The sequence below is a fragment of the Biomphalaria glabrata genome, unplaced genomic scaffold (genome assembly GCF_947242115.1).
Source record: "Biomphalaria glabrata unplaced genomic scaffold, xgBioGlab47.1 scaffold_19, whole genome shotgun sequence".
NCBI classification, from domain to species: domain Eukaryota; kingdom Metazoa; phylum Mollusca; class Gastropoda; family Planorbidae; genus Biomphalaria; species Biomphalaria glabrata.
This window is the reverse complement of record NW_026602932.1, coordinates 1,162,524-1,177,722: the sequence shown is the minus strand read 5'-3', so window position 1 is coordinate 1,177,722 and position 15,199 is coordinate 1,162,524.

Sequence of the window (15,199 nt, the reverse complement as noted above, 5' to 3'; positions counted from 1 at the left end):
ATTTCAATACCTCAAACTAGCTAGATCTAACATGGGCTCATTACTTTTTTTTTTATTTAAATACACAAAACTTTATTCTTGGCTAGTGGTCTATGTACTCCTATATGGTTGTAAAAGTTTGACATTTAATGCTGAGGTTGACTGAAAGAAAAATCCAAGTCTTTGAGAGAATAGAACAGAAAAATGCAGGGTATCAAATACCAGGAAAAGAAGACTGGCTGGCAAAAAGGAGGAGCTCCTCAATACTGTGAAGAGATGAAAGCTGATGAACTGGTTTGGTCATATTGTAAGACATAACTCATTGCCTAAAATTATTCTTCAAGGTACAGTGGAGGGAACATGAAGAAAAGGTCAATCTGGCTGGATAACATAAAATAATGGATCTTAATATCCTGCTAAGAACACCTGCTGATGAGGTAAAGTGGACGGATTTGGTTATGTGAGCTGTCACAGTACTCCTAGACCAAAAGTCAAGGGACAAATGAAAAAAAAAATTTAGAAAAAAAAAAAAATTTAGAAAAAAAAAATGTAGAAAAAAAATTTAGAAAAAAAAAAAATTTAGAAAAAAAAAATTAGAAAAAAAAATATCTAAAAAAAAAAAATATGCCCTATAGATCGCAAGGTCTGAAATGGGAACTTTATCTTTTTTTTTTAAGACATGAGAGCAGTTGGAGAGAAAATTTATCTAAAAAAAAAAAATTTATCTAAAAAAATTTAGAAAAAAAAAAAAATTTAGAAAAAAATTTAGAAAAAAAAAAAAATTTAGAAAAAAAAAATTTGAAAAAAAAAATTATCTAAAAAAAAAAAAATTATCTAAAAAAATTATCTAAAAAAAAAAAATTTATCTAAAAAAATTTTAGAACAAAAAAATTTAAAAAAAAAAAATTAGAAAAAAAAAATTATCTAAAAAAATTTAGAAAAAAAAAATTATCTAAAAAAATTAAGAAAAAAAAAATTAGAAAAAAAAAATTAGAAGAAAAAAAAATTATGTAAAAAAAAAAAAAAAATTTTTTTTTTAAAAAAATTTAGAAAAAAAAAAATTAGGAAAAAAAAAATTTATCTAAAAAAATGGGAACTTTATCTTTTTTTTTTAAGACATGAGAGCAGTTGGAGAGAAAATTTATCTAAAAAAAAAAAATTTATCTAAAAAAATTTAGAAAAAAAAAATTTAGAAAAAAAAAAATTTAAAAAAAAAATTAAGAAAAAAAAAATTAGAAAAAAAAAATATCTAAAAAAAAAAATTTAGAAAAAAAAAATTTAGGAAAAAAAAAAAAAAAAAATTATCTAAAAAAAATAAAATTTAGAAAAAAAAAAAATTTAGAAAAAAAAAAAATTAGAAAAAAAAAATTATCTAAAAAAAAAAATTAAGAAAAAAAAAATTTAGAAAAAAATAAAAATTTAGAAAAAAAAATAGAAAAAAAAAATTATCTAAAAAAAAAAAAATTTAGAAAAAAAAATTAGAAAAAAAAAATTATCTGAAAAAAAAATTATCTAAAAAAAAAAATTTAGAAAAAAAAAATTAAGAAAAAAAAAAATTTAGAAAAAAAAAATTTAGAAAAAAAAAAAGAAAAAAAAAATTATCTTAAAAAAAAAAAATTTAGACAAAAAAAAAAATTAGAAAAAAAAAAAATTTTGAAAAAAAAATTAATCTAAAAAAAAAAATTTAGAAAAAAAAATTAGAAAAAAAAATTTAGAAAAAAAAATTAGAAAAAAAAATTATCTGAAAAAAAAAATTATGTAAAAAAAAAAATTTAGAAAAAAAAAAAATTTAGAAAAAAAAATTTTGAAAAAAAAAAATTTAGAAAAAAAAAATTAGAAAAAAAAATTAATAAAAAAAAAATTAGAAAAAAAAAATTAGAAAAAAAAATTAATAAAAAAAAAATTAGAAAAAAAAATTATCTAAAAAAAAATTATCTAAAAAAAAAAATTTAGAAAAAAAAAAAAAAATTAGAAAAAAAAATTTAGAAAAAAAAATAAATTTAGAAAAAAAAAATTAGAAAAAAAAAAATTAATAAAAAAAAAAATTAGAAAAAAAAAATTATCTAAAAAAAAAAAAAAATTTAGAAAAAAAAATTTAGAAAAAAAAAATATCTATAAAAAAAATAAAATCTAAAAAAAAAAATTTAGAAAAAAAAAAAAAATTAGAAAAAAAAATTTAGAAAAAAAAAATTAGAAAAAAAAATTATCTAAAAAAAAATGTAGAAAAAAAAATTTAGAAAAAAAAATATCTAAAAAAAAAAATTAAAAAAAAAAAATTAGAAAAAAAAAAAAATTATCTAAAAAAAAAAATTGGGCAAACAAAAATAGTGAAACAAATGCCATTATGTGATCAAACCCACGACATTTTTGTTATTAGCGCTATGCTCGATCAACTTAGCTATCCAGCTGTCACAACCCGCCTATACATGGGAGGTTGCCCCTGCTGGATGTGAAAGTCGGTTAGAGGGTTGGATCACTGGCGAGCAACTCCAAACCCTAGTTTAGTCTCTTGACGACTGGAACATCTTATGTAATATTGCAGGATTAACATACGCTCCAAAGAGACACAACTCAGAACTTTATAATTAATGAAACACTTTATTGACTAAACACATTGTTTGCTAGTACGTTTGTGAATCATCAGATCAATTCAACAAAAATACATCGTCCAACATGGACTATCTACGATAGGAAAAAAACTTTCTACTCTCAAAACTCTCCACTAACTCTCTCTCTAACTTTAGTCTGCGACTCTGACAATATCCGTACTCTCACTCTCTCGGAGCCCAGTCACCAACTAACTTAAAAATTCCTACATCTCATCTATCCCTACACACATTCACGTGGATCTGTTGGTCACAATCTCAACAGTCTAGCGCGCATAGCGCGCGACCAGGCAGCCATCCTACATGTATGCTAAGAATCGTTGTTTGTTTTTAAGCCAAGGATAAGAGGTCAGTTGGGGTCAACATTCCAACGTCAGGACAGGACTGTATTTGACCAGTTGTTCTGCTACACATCCACACATACGAGTGTGTGTACACGTTGTTTTGTTTTATTTATTTTATTGTCACGTGACCAGGAGACCTGGTCTCAAAAGAGGCAGGATGACCTGGGTACTTATCTTATGTTATATAATACAGACGTTACTTAAACAAATAACATGATCACGTCTTATGCGTCATGCATATTAACCAATGACTTACATTCTGCCAAGTCACTGGTTATCCTGGCTAGCTTAGGCAACCCATTCCATGCTCTAATAGCGCTAGGGAAGAAGAAGCATTTATACAAATTTGTCCTAGCATATGGAACGAGGAATGTGCATTTATCTTTGTGTCATTCTGAGTATCTTATTAAATTTGTTTTTGTATTTGAAGATTATGGTTCAGTGTTTTATGTATAATTGCTGCTTTATTTTGGGGACAAAGCATAGTAAAGTTCCTCTTTCAGACCCTGTAGTGTATGGGGCAGATGATGTAAAGGTCACCTGTTTCTAGGGCCTACGGTTAATTAGGGTGTCATGTGGCCAGCACAACAACCAACCACCTTTACTTTTCCCCAACTAATGTAAGGTGCCCATTAGAGCTGGGTGGACTCAGAGGCACACGAAAATTCCGAAATTAAAAATCCCAGCCTTCAGCTGGATTCGAACCCCCGGACCACGGTTCGGAAGACAGGCTTTACCACTCAGCCACCGCGCCTACAAAGCGTAGTCGGCGGCTTTTTTTTTTTAAACCGCCTACGGTTGTTTTTCTATTGTTGTCATATAACTTACACAACGACCAGTTGAAACAGTCGCGCCTAGTGACAAGAGGTCTCAATCGAATTGTCCTATTGGATGACGCAAATGCAAAGCAAAGATTTTATTTTAGAGAGAAGGAAAAAGAAATGAGGAAAAGGCGGGAGAGTGGAAGAGTTGCTGTAAAAAAAAAGCAGTTATTTCCCTTTTACGAAAGTTCGGCGTTACACAGCCATAAATAAATATATTTATAGTGCCTACTTTTTGTATTGATCGATTGGACCTGATATATTAGATTTCAGAACATTAACTCCACTCACTAGTGCGAATATCTATTCATTTGTTTTTACTGGCAAGAAGAACGAAGGTCAACTTTGTAGGGGAACTAATTAGTCGAGAGAAGTGAAGATGTTTCTTATAAATGAGTACTCATTTTATTTTGGAAACTATAGAATCGTGTCGCTACAGATAACTTTGGTGCATATACTGCCCTACAGCTGAGATTCAATGTGGTAAAACAGGGGTTCACAACCTGTGGGTCGCGACCCCCTTGGGGGTCGATTGACAATTTGCCATGGGTCGCCAAAGACCATTGAAAAAATGGATTGTTATTGTCTATTCTTCAATTGCTGTGTGTGTGCGGGGGAGGGGGGGGTCGCGGCTAAGTGGGGGATTGTAAAAAGGGGTCGCCGAGCATAAAAGGTTGAGAACCGTATAATCTCCCACCATTTCCAGGGCTGTTAAGTTGCCACTTTGATCTGCCAAGAGATATCTGCTCTCTCTATCTAAAAGTTAAAGATGTATCTTAAACACAGAAAATATATACGTCTTACATATATTAATGTGTTAATCGACCAAAGTATGTGGGAGGAGACAGCCCAAGACCAAGCTCTCTCTCTCTCTCTCTTTCTCTCTCTCTCTTTCACAATTTCAAGGGTTTTATTTTCTATTTCACTCAAATTTTGAAATTGCCTGTGTTAATTGGTACAAATACATTTTGTGTGTGTGTGAGTGTGTGAGAGAGAGAACCTATTTGTGAATCCTTTCAAAGCGAGACATTGCCGATAATAATTCATTCTATAAAGGATTGCTTAGGCTGCTTTTCAAAATCATGCATTCTTTAATGCGTTGTATATATTGTTTTCTTTTAAAGAGCATTATATTCGTGTCTTTTCAGAATTAATATTCCCATAATCATTTACTCCTTTTGTACCTCTACTGTCTTTTTTATTTATTTATTCCTAAATGGACCGATAGTTTCAGAATATAGTGACTCGAAACACAAAAGCCTTTGACGGTGGGCTGTATTCAGCTTTTCGTAAACTAATGATAATGATGATCACGATTGTATTTTGGAGAGATGTGCATTTTGTCCACAATCATCTAACATACGCTGGATTCGGAAGTGCCTATAAATTTGTGAAACACACCTCTAGGACATGGACAAAATGAAGCAACTCAGCGTTGAATATTGTTCTTCAATTGATATAAAACTGAGTAACTTAAATGTAAGCCCTTTCTTACAAGCATGGGTTCTAAACTTTTTTACCCCACGGCCCCAGTATGTTAAAGTCAACAACACCAAATCGTCAACTCGAGTACTATGTACAGGTGCTCCACAAGGTTGTGTACTTTCTCCTGTACTATACACTCTTTACACTAATGACATAAGAAGCATCTATGACTCAAGTTAAACTCATTAAATTCGCTGATGATACTGCCATAGTCGGTCTTATTTCAGGAGACGAAACTCAGTATCGAAGTTTACAAACTGGTGCGCCGACAACTTTCTAGAACTGAATGTAACAAAAACTAAAGAACTAATAGATTTTAGAAAGAAAAAACAACTATACGTGAACTGCAAATAAACACTACATCTATAGAACAAGGCATATAAAGGCATATAAATATCTAGGCGTTATCATCAACAACAAGCTTTCATGGGAAGAACACCTTGGAACTCGGACAAAGAAAACAGCCCAGCGACTCTTTTTTCTATACAAACTCAATAGCTTTAAACTAAACAAGAAGATCCTTGAGACTTTTTACGGCGCGACTATACAAAATCTGCTAACATATGGAATAACTTGTTGGCAAGGCAACGCCTCATCTAAACTGTTGCGACGTCTAGAAAACATCATTAAAAAAGCATCAAAAATTACACTCACAACATTACCACATTTAAAGGAACTTTTTGAACAAAAGTGCCTAAGAAAAATCGAAAAAATCTTGGAAGATAACGGCCACCCGCTCCATCATAACTACGTCAGGTCTTCGCGAAGTGGGCGACTGCTGTGAATCAAAACAAGAACGGAGCGATACAAAAACTCGTTCGTACCTCACTAGGTCAGACTCTATCACTGCCACTCATTGATCAGGGAACATGAAATGCACCAAGATACCTGTGTGTAGTCGCTGAATGAACTCTTTATGTTGTCTGTTGTATTTATGTGTATTTTTCTATTGTGTTGTCTTTATATGAGAAAAGAGTCCTTGTAATCACAACAAATTTCCGTAAGGATCAATAAAGCAGTCTTAGTCTTAAAATAAATAATCCTCAGTACAAGTCATTATACATTGACTTGAAATAGGCCTAAAACAGGTTAAGGCATTTCCTGGTGTCGACCCGTACATGATAAAATTTACGTTCGAGACTCCCTTAGAAGCTGGGGACCTAGAGGAGTGATGTAGGCTCCCGCAGTAGGTCCGTGAGAAAAAAGTTGGTCATAAGTAAAACGCAAATAAGTTTCACTTTTCATTTTTACTAATTTAACGCTATGTTTAGAATCCAAGATTACATAGGGCCTAATGAAATTTTACTAAAACGAGTCCGTTGTCTTTGGTGTTTTTTTTAATTGAACACTCGGCGGGTTTCTGCTCAAGCCGGCAAGTGGTCTGATTTCGAGGACGGGTCCCGGTGCTCAGCGTATTGTGGTGTTAACAGCTTCAGAAATTCTTTCTCCTAGTTTTTACACTTTTTTTTTCGTAATAAGAAGAAAGAATATAAAAAAGGTCAATATTAATGAGTTTTCTTTTACAACGCACTATTCATCTCAGGAAAACAAAATAATCTAGTAATAAAGAGGCAGCCATGGTTAATAGTATTATTCGAGGAACATTCTAGATAAAAAGTAGGTATATATAGCACACGGATAATGGGCGTGATGTTTTTAGAGATCATCTTCGTGCTAAGTAAGACATCTCTGTCGCGGAGCATTTTTAAATATTTATATATAGATATATATAAAGTAGTGAGGGGCGAGTCGATTGTTGCTGAAATTATCCTATTGGATAAACTGGCTTCTAGAAAAGAATTCATTTTAAATTGTATACAGTTTTCATGTTGTGTGGAAATCCTTTCGTCATGCTGATTCTTGACGTCCCCGGATACAGTATAAGAAACATTGAGTTAAGTACTATGTGAACTAATAGAGCGTGACTAGTCACCTTTTTTAGAGTTTAATGAAAAACAACACAGCTAGTTTCTAAATACTAGCCACGCAAGTGAAACTCATAGGCCTATACTAAAATCTTAAGCTATAGCACATGATAAAAAAAAAACACGACCCAAAATACACGTGTCAACATAGCGACTTGAATTGAAACATTTGATCGTATAGGATCATCATTCACATGCGCATAAACACAAATACACACACACACACCGATACGAACACATGAACATATTTATGTTTTGGTTTTGTGATGAAATAAGAGAAGCAGTACAGAAATTAATAATTGAAGAGACCCCTAGACTGTTAAACCGCTGGGATACCACACATGATCTGTCGACCATCTTTCTCCATTCCTCTCTATCTTTTGCCTTGGATAGAATCTCTTCCAATTACAGGCCCGTCCATTCATTTACGTTGTCCTCCCATCGCTTTCTCCGTCTGCCTCTTCTTCTTTATTCTGGTGCTGTTTAATGAAGGAAGATCTTTGCAAGAAATGAGGCCTTGTGATTTGGCCATAAAGTTTTAGTTTGAGTTTTTTGACAGTTGTTAGCAGGTCGTCTTGGGGTCCAATCTCCGTTGTGATCTTAATTCTTATCTGTTCCTTTGTGATGCTGACTTTGTATGGGATGTCTAGGATCCTCATATATTAAATATATATCATGTAAATTTCATTGCTAGGATCTTCCTCTCTAGTTCCACAGTCAGTGTCCATGATTCACACACATAAGAATGTGGCAGTGACCAGGGTCTGAATTTAGTGTCGAGGGCTATGCCTTTGTCTTTTCAAGTTGTTTCAATTTTGTGCAGGTGCAGCTGTCATTTTTCTCCACAATCTTATCTCCAAATTTCTTCGCATTCCCACATTAACTTTCTTCTCTTCACACTTTCATCTCCACATTATTATATTCACATTCTCATATTAACATTCTTATCTCTACATTTTCATCTCTACATTCTCATCTTCACATTCTTCTTTCTATATTCGGTGTTTTAGTTTGTAATACATTAAATACAATGTGATTGAAACGTTATTGACTTTTAATTTAATGTATTAACTGAACAAAATAAATAAGTATTTTAAAACATCAAAAATCATGCAAAGCAACGCGCATTCCGTTCAAACTTTCTGCATTCCTTGGGATTCGCGTAGGCTACCACACTTTGGAAAGACTGTGTTAGAAGAGACAATTACCTGGCCGAGTCTAGATGAAACATTGTGGACTAAGGGAGCAATGGGTATGGCCATTTCAAAAAGTGTAACAATTACAAAGTGATTTTAAACAAGGTTACAAAGACGGTATGGAAACACAAACTCAAAATCAGCACCCGAAGTGGTCTACCCAGGCAGGTAAAAAGGCAGATTTCAATATTTTCAGAAAGAATATCAGAATAAAATTCCATCAAAAGCTAATGACAGAGAAGATTGGTAAAAGAAAGTTGACAGATTCTGTGTGGTGTCCCAATGGTCCAGCAGACCAAGGAATAGGTGAAAGTAAAGGTGAAGCTAAATGTGAACGTGGTCTAACTGGTGTCATATAATAATGTTCTAATTGATCTAATTGTATTTTATGATTATCTTATTGATCTAATTGTTTTGTAAAGGGTCAATCTCTTATTCAAAGTCTCAAGGGGAAAAAAATAATTTCCGTAAAAAAAAAAAAAAATCCTTTAGTTCAGTGTCCCAGTACAAAAGCTCTGCAGTTTACGCGATAATATGAATAACTACTTATTAATTCATGTTTTAAATAGATTTTTTTTTCTCTTAAAAAAAAGTAAACATTCTTTTTGTAAATGTAATAGTTAGTACGACAGAACTTATCTAACGTAGTATTAAATTTGTAAACAAATATTCATATTTAAAAAAAAAAAACTAAAGCCGTTTGCATAAATGTGTTAAAAATATGGTAATTGGTTATATCAAGTACTAAATAGCCTCACGTGTTTGTTACTATTAATAGTGAATAGTTGTAAAAATGGTGTATTTTTATGAAAAAAAAACTGCTTGAATAGTTGATTTTAAAAATTAAATTTTCGATTTTAGAAAAACAAAAGTAGATGTTGCATCAGAACTTTGAATGGAGTAAAATATCATGATGTCGGAGTTTCAATATCTTTTCTATTTTACGGACGGACAGTCGGACGGAAGGATAGACAAACCACATAAAACTAATAGCGTCGTTTCCCCTTTCGGGGGCCGCTAAAAAAGAGAGAAGACGTTGACCTTAATACCCTGTAGACTAGACACATGTTATTGTCACGTGATTTAACCTGTGCTGAACGCGGGAAATAAGGAAGATGATGACATTGACCTAATTCATGTTGGAGTGGGAAAGTATCACATAACAAGAAAAAGAAAAAAATTATCACTTTAAAAAATAAAGCTTATATTTTGAATAATTGTATCAATTGTTTTGTATTAGTTATGTAATCCAACTTGTAATAGATCTAGATTTTTCTAGACTAATATTAATAATAATTGTGTGCCATTAGAAACATGTGAGAAATGACGTGTACAAAACATTTTACCAGGCAGACAGAGTGAGTTGATATAAGCTTTAAAAAAAAAGTTGACCTCCCATCTTTTAACAAAGACATCGAAGTGGCTATACATTTTTTTATCAATATTTAAGAAGCCTTTTGTATTCGACAAATATAATATAATAGATCTATAATTTTCATTTCGGGAAAGTCCTATTTTTAGACTTCGAACCAAGTTTCTTTTATTTTTTTAACAGAGTATGACGTGGATAAATCAAAAGAGACTCGATCGTATAGGGAATTGTCTAATTGGGAACAAGAAGAGGCGCTAAAAATGGCATGTGCTAAAAAGAGCTTTTGTTTGACCTTATTGTTACAAAACGTTTTTGCTGTTGGTGCACTTGGTGATGGTCTTGGTACCCTCACTGACAGCATGCTCGGCCAACTCACCAGGAGGAAGGAGACGGGCGGCAGTCTGAATCTCAGAGAAGTGATGGTGATGTGTTTGTTGTAGTGAGCTAAACTGTTAGCTTCAGTGGTGGTGATGCGTTTGTTGTAGTGAGCTAAACTGTTAGCTTCAGTGGTGGTGATGTGTTTGTTGTAGTGAGCTTAACTGTTAGCTTCAGTGGTGGTGATGTGTTTGTTGTAGTGAGCTAAACTGTTAGCTTCAGTGGTGGTGATGTGTTTGTTGTAGTGAGCTAAACTGTTAGCTTCAGTGGTGGTGATGTGTTTGTTGTAGTGAGCTTAACTGTTAGCTTCAGTGGTGGTGATGTGTTTGTTGTAGTGAGCTAAACTGTTAGCTTCAGTGGTGGTGATGTGTTTGTGGTAGTGAGCTAAACTGTTAGCTTCAGTGGTGGTGATGTGTTTGTTGTAGTGAGATAAACTGTTAGCTTCAGTGGTGGTGATGTGTTTGTTGTAGTGAGCTAAACTGTTAGCTTCAGTGGTGGTGATGTGTTTGTTGTAGTGAGCTAAACTGTTAGCTTCAGTGGTGGTGATGTGTTTGTTGTAGTGAGCTAAACTGTTAGCTTCAGTGGTGGTGATGTGTTTGTTGTAGTGAGCTTAACTGTTAGCTTCAGTGGTGGTGATGTGTTTGTGGTAGTGAGCTAAACTGTTAGCTTCAGTGGTGGTGATGTGTTTGTTGTAGTGAGCTAAACTGTTAGCTTCAGTGGTGGTGATGTGTTTGTTGTAGTGAGCTAAACTGTTAGCTTCAGTGGTGGTGATGTGTTTGTTGTAGTGAGCTAAACTGTTAGCTTCAGTGGTGGTGATGTGTTTGTGGTAGTGAGCTAAACTGTTAGCTTCAGTGGTGGTGATGTGTTTGTTGTAGTGAGATAAACTGTTAGCTTCAGTGGTGGTGATGTGTTTGTTGTAGTGAGCTAAACTGTTAGCTTCAGTGGTGGTGATGTGTTTGTTGTAGTGAGATAAACTGTTAGCTTCAGTGGTGGTGATGTGTTTGTGGTAGTGAGATAAACTGTTAGCTTCAGTGGTGGTGATGTGTTTGTTGTAGTGAGATAAACTGTTGGCTTCAGTGGTGGTGATGTGTTTGTTGTAGTGAGCTAAACTGTTAGCTTCAGTGGTGGTGCGCCCAAAGAGTTCATTGGGTTCATGATAGAGATATGGCTTTTGAGGAGATACCTAGTGTCACAGTGCTCTTGTTTCAAAACTTTGGAAATGTAGATGCTATAGCTTTCATAAGCTTTCCTTTTCTTTTACCACTGGTGCGTAAAACTCTAACCTTGCCGACTTTAATTCTTGGCTCCACTTGACGATACTTTAAGTGACCTAGTTTTCAATCTGTGCGTTGCAAAACTGAGAGTGACGACGAAGCGGTCCCTTGCGTGGAAATCGGGCGAGCACGCCACAGAAAACGAACGCGTCGAACCAATAGGAGTGCTGCTTTTTTTTTTACAGTATTAATTAAAATATATCAAAGCTTCTCGAAAGAACATACACTTTTTAAACCAGGTTGACACAAAATGAGTTAGTGTTGCTCCCATATGGTCTGCCTAGTGTGCAGTCGAACTACAAACCGTCATGGGCATATAATTGTGATGTTTCGTTGCACGCTTTACATTTATTATCGTTTACATGATTGATCCCTGAAAATTTCTTCTCATAATTAGCATAGAGGGTTTTATTTTTTTTTTAAATAAGACTTTTAAAAAAAAATTCCCCTTTCAGACCTTGCTTAAGAAAATTGATGTCAGCTGGGTGGACTCACCAGGATTCGAACCCCGGAACCGGTTCGGAAACCAAGCGCTTTACCACTCAGCCACCACGCCTCCAAAATAAGACTTATATCAAAATAATTTTTAGATACTAAGTAGATTTCAAATTAGATATATTGATATTGGGGCGATGTAGCTGATTATTTAAAGAAAAATGGTTTTTCAAATTCGGGCTATTGACATATTTAAATTCTGCGTAAAAAGTTGTGATAGTAAAGATTTTAACTTTTTTTTTTTTGCTTCACTAGTCGACCGGCGGCGTAGCATACGCCGCTATTTTGCAGGGCCGGCCTTAGGTGACCTCAGTGGGCTCCGCACTTTCATAGGACCCACGCTAATTCTAGGTTTACGTTGTGAGTTTTGATACTACTCTGAACTTTGATTCTTCATCGTCGGTGAACATTCGTCCTGGCTAGAAGATACATGGAGAGAGAGCATAAAGGAAGGGTCTCAGATTGCAGATGCCATACACTACAGAAGCAGAAAGAAGGGTGATAACGCAACGGCGCCTAGTGATTACATATACCCAACCTGCGATTGCAGCTGTGTATCAAGGATTGGCCTATTAAGTCACAAAAAGTTGCAAAGGGAAAAGATCGTCTCTCGAGACGTAAAATGCCACAGATTTAATCTGAACTATATCATTATATATATTTATATTCATTTATTATTATCATTAATCACATGTCATTTTCATTGTATAAATATTGTTATAAACCTTGTGGTGAGACAGATGGGGGTAGTGCTGTGTGTGTTTTGGACTACGCAAATCGCCCCAGGCCAGCGCTAGACGAGCGGTCAACCGTGAAGAAAAACAGTACACGCCAGTTCGGCAAAGACACGTACACGTGTTGTAAATATTACGCACACAAGACACGGCGATTGTGATCAACCAGAGGTCAAGCGACGTTCCATCTAATTCTAGAAGGCCTATGGACCCTACATAGAGGGTGTGTTACGAGTCAAGACACTTCACGTTACCTCGCAATGTGACCAGTACGAGGCGAAGTCAGAAACAATCACCACACTGGAAATTCAACAACTCACTTTTAACAGACACAAATTACATTAAAAACATAGCTTTAATACAAAACACTTTCGACACAACGGACCCAAACACTAACCAGAAGACCTTTGGGCACTACATAAACGAAGCATAAAACAACAAACAATAATAATAGCCACACAAAACAACAAGTAGCACACAACAAGAAAAACATCTGAAAAGAAAAACTCCAAACACTACAAGAAGACTCAATCGACATCGAGACAACACAACAAGAACTACAAACACTATTAGATTAGAAATACACAGGGGCACAAAAAATATACAGACAAAGAACCATAACAGAAGGGCCAAACAAAGCCTTCCTAACCATAGAACAGAATATACGCAAAACGCAACATAGATAAAATAACAGACACACTAGGCAACACACAAGAAGACAATAAAAATATAGCTGAGGCATTCAAACAACACTTCCAAATCATTTACACGAAAGACGCAAAGGCACAAAATGAAACACTAAAATTTTGCAAACAACTAAAAGAAGAAGACAAAACCGAAATAGACACACTACTCACACTCCGCGACATAGAGAAAGCAGTCAACAGCCTTCAAAACGATAATACATCCGGACCAGACGGCCTAACAGCGGAATTCTACAAAGCCTTTCTGCCCCTTATAGGCCCTATCCTTATAACAATTTTTAATAATGCACAAGAAAATGGCAAACTTCCGCATCTCTTCAGTGAGGCTTACATCACTGTGCTAGAGAAAGACAAAAACAACCCAACATTAATAAACAACTACAGACCCATCTCCCTTCTCACACAGACTACAAAATCCTAGCCAAAACACTAGCGAACAAACTACACCCAAACCAACACTGCAGCACACCAGGAAGAAACATAGATACAATGAACCACCGCATACGCGACATCATAACATACGCAGACATAAAAAACAGACAACTAGCGCGTCTGACCATCGATCAGGAGAAGGCATTCGATAGAGTAGACCACAACTTCCTATTCAAAATTCTTGAAAACAAACAACACAGGAAACAAAATAATAAAGTGGATTAAGCTAATGTACGCTGACCCACAGAGCAGCTTACTAGTGAACTACACCTTGTCTAACCCATTCCCTGTGGAGCGATCAGTTAGACAGGGCTGCCCCCTCTCCCCCACACTATACACATTATGTATAGAACATCTCCTACAAAAGATTAGGGAGGACACAAAAGGCCTAGCAGTCCCGGGCGACCAAACCACCATCAAAATACAAGCATACGCAGACGACACCACTTTCCTCATAACACACACAAACGACATAACAAACATAATACAACATTTTAAAAAATACGGCCAAGCCAGTGGTTCCAAAATAAATTTAGGGAAATCCGCCATAATGGGAGCAGGCAAATGGAAACACAGAAAAGATTTCCCGAAGGCCTACAAAGCGGAAAGACCCTAAAGCTATGCGGGATCACGTGGACGCCAAACCCCTGCATACCACACAGTGAAACATGGGATACACTCATCCAAAGAGCACAAAAGACACTAGATAAATACAAACACATAGGTATGACAATCTTTGGTAGAGCCCACATATACAACACACTAATACTCCCCAAAGTCATCTATCAAGCAACCACAACAGAACCCCCCACCACAGTTCATACAAACACTAAACAAAATCACTGGCAGCTTTATTTTTAAGAACACAATAGCAAACGTAAAACATACAACACTAATACAACACAAAATTAATTATAAACAATTACACCTCACAAATGATTTGTTAAAATGATTGACACCTTTTAAGATAGTATCATACTCTCTTATAAAAAGAATTGCTTTTTTTTTTTACATTTTTATGATCACTGACATAGACTTGCAGTGGAACAACATGATTGTAATAACCTTATTTAGAATGTAATAACCTTATTTAGAACACTAAGGCTTTTTACACACGAATGACAAAACAGTTCATAAAGATACAGTACACACACACACAAGCTGACCTATTCTATGACTGTGCAGCTGAAAGAGTCAACCTTGCCTGGTGTTGGTAATGTAGCATTATATAATCAGTATTTATCATGGAAAATTTCCCTTAATTTTTTTTACACACAAAAAAGTGTAATTGTTTCTGTTGATGATAAGTGATACTTTAAATAGTAATATCTTCTTTGTTTTTGAAGACTTTTATTATGTTCTAGGAAAGTTGCAAACAACTGATTGATGGCTTTAAGCCCTACTGAACTTCACAACTGCATAGCAGACATAAATGTTTTTATTGCAACTGACAGTCA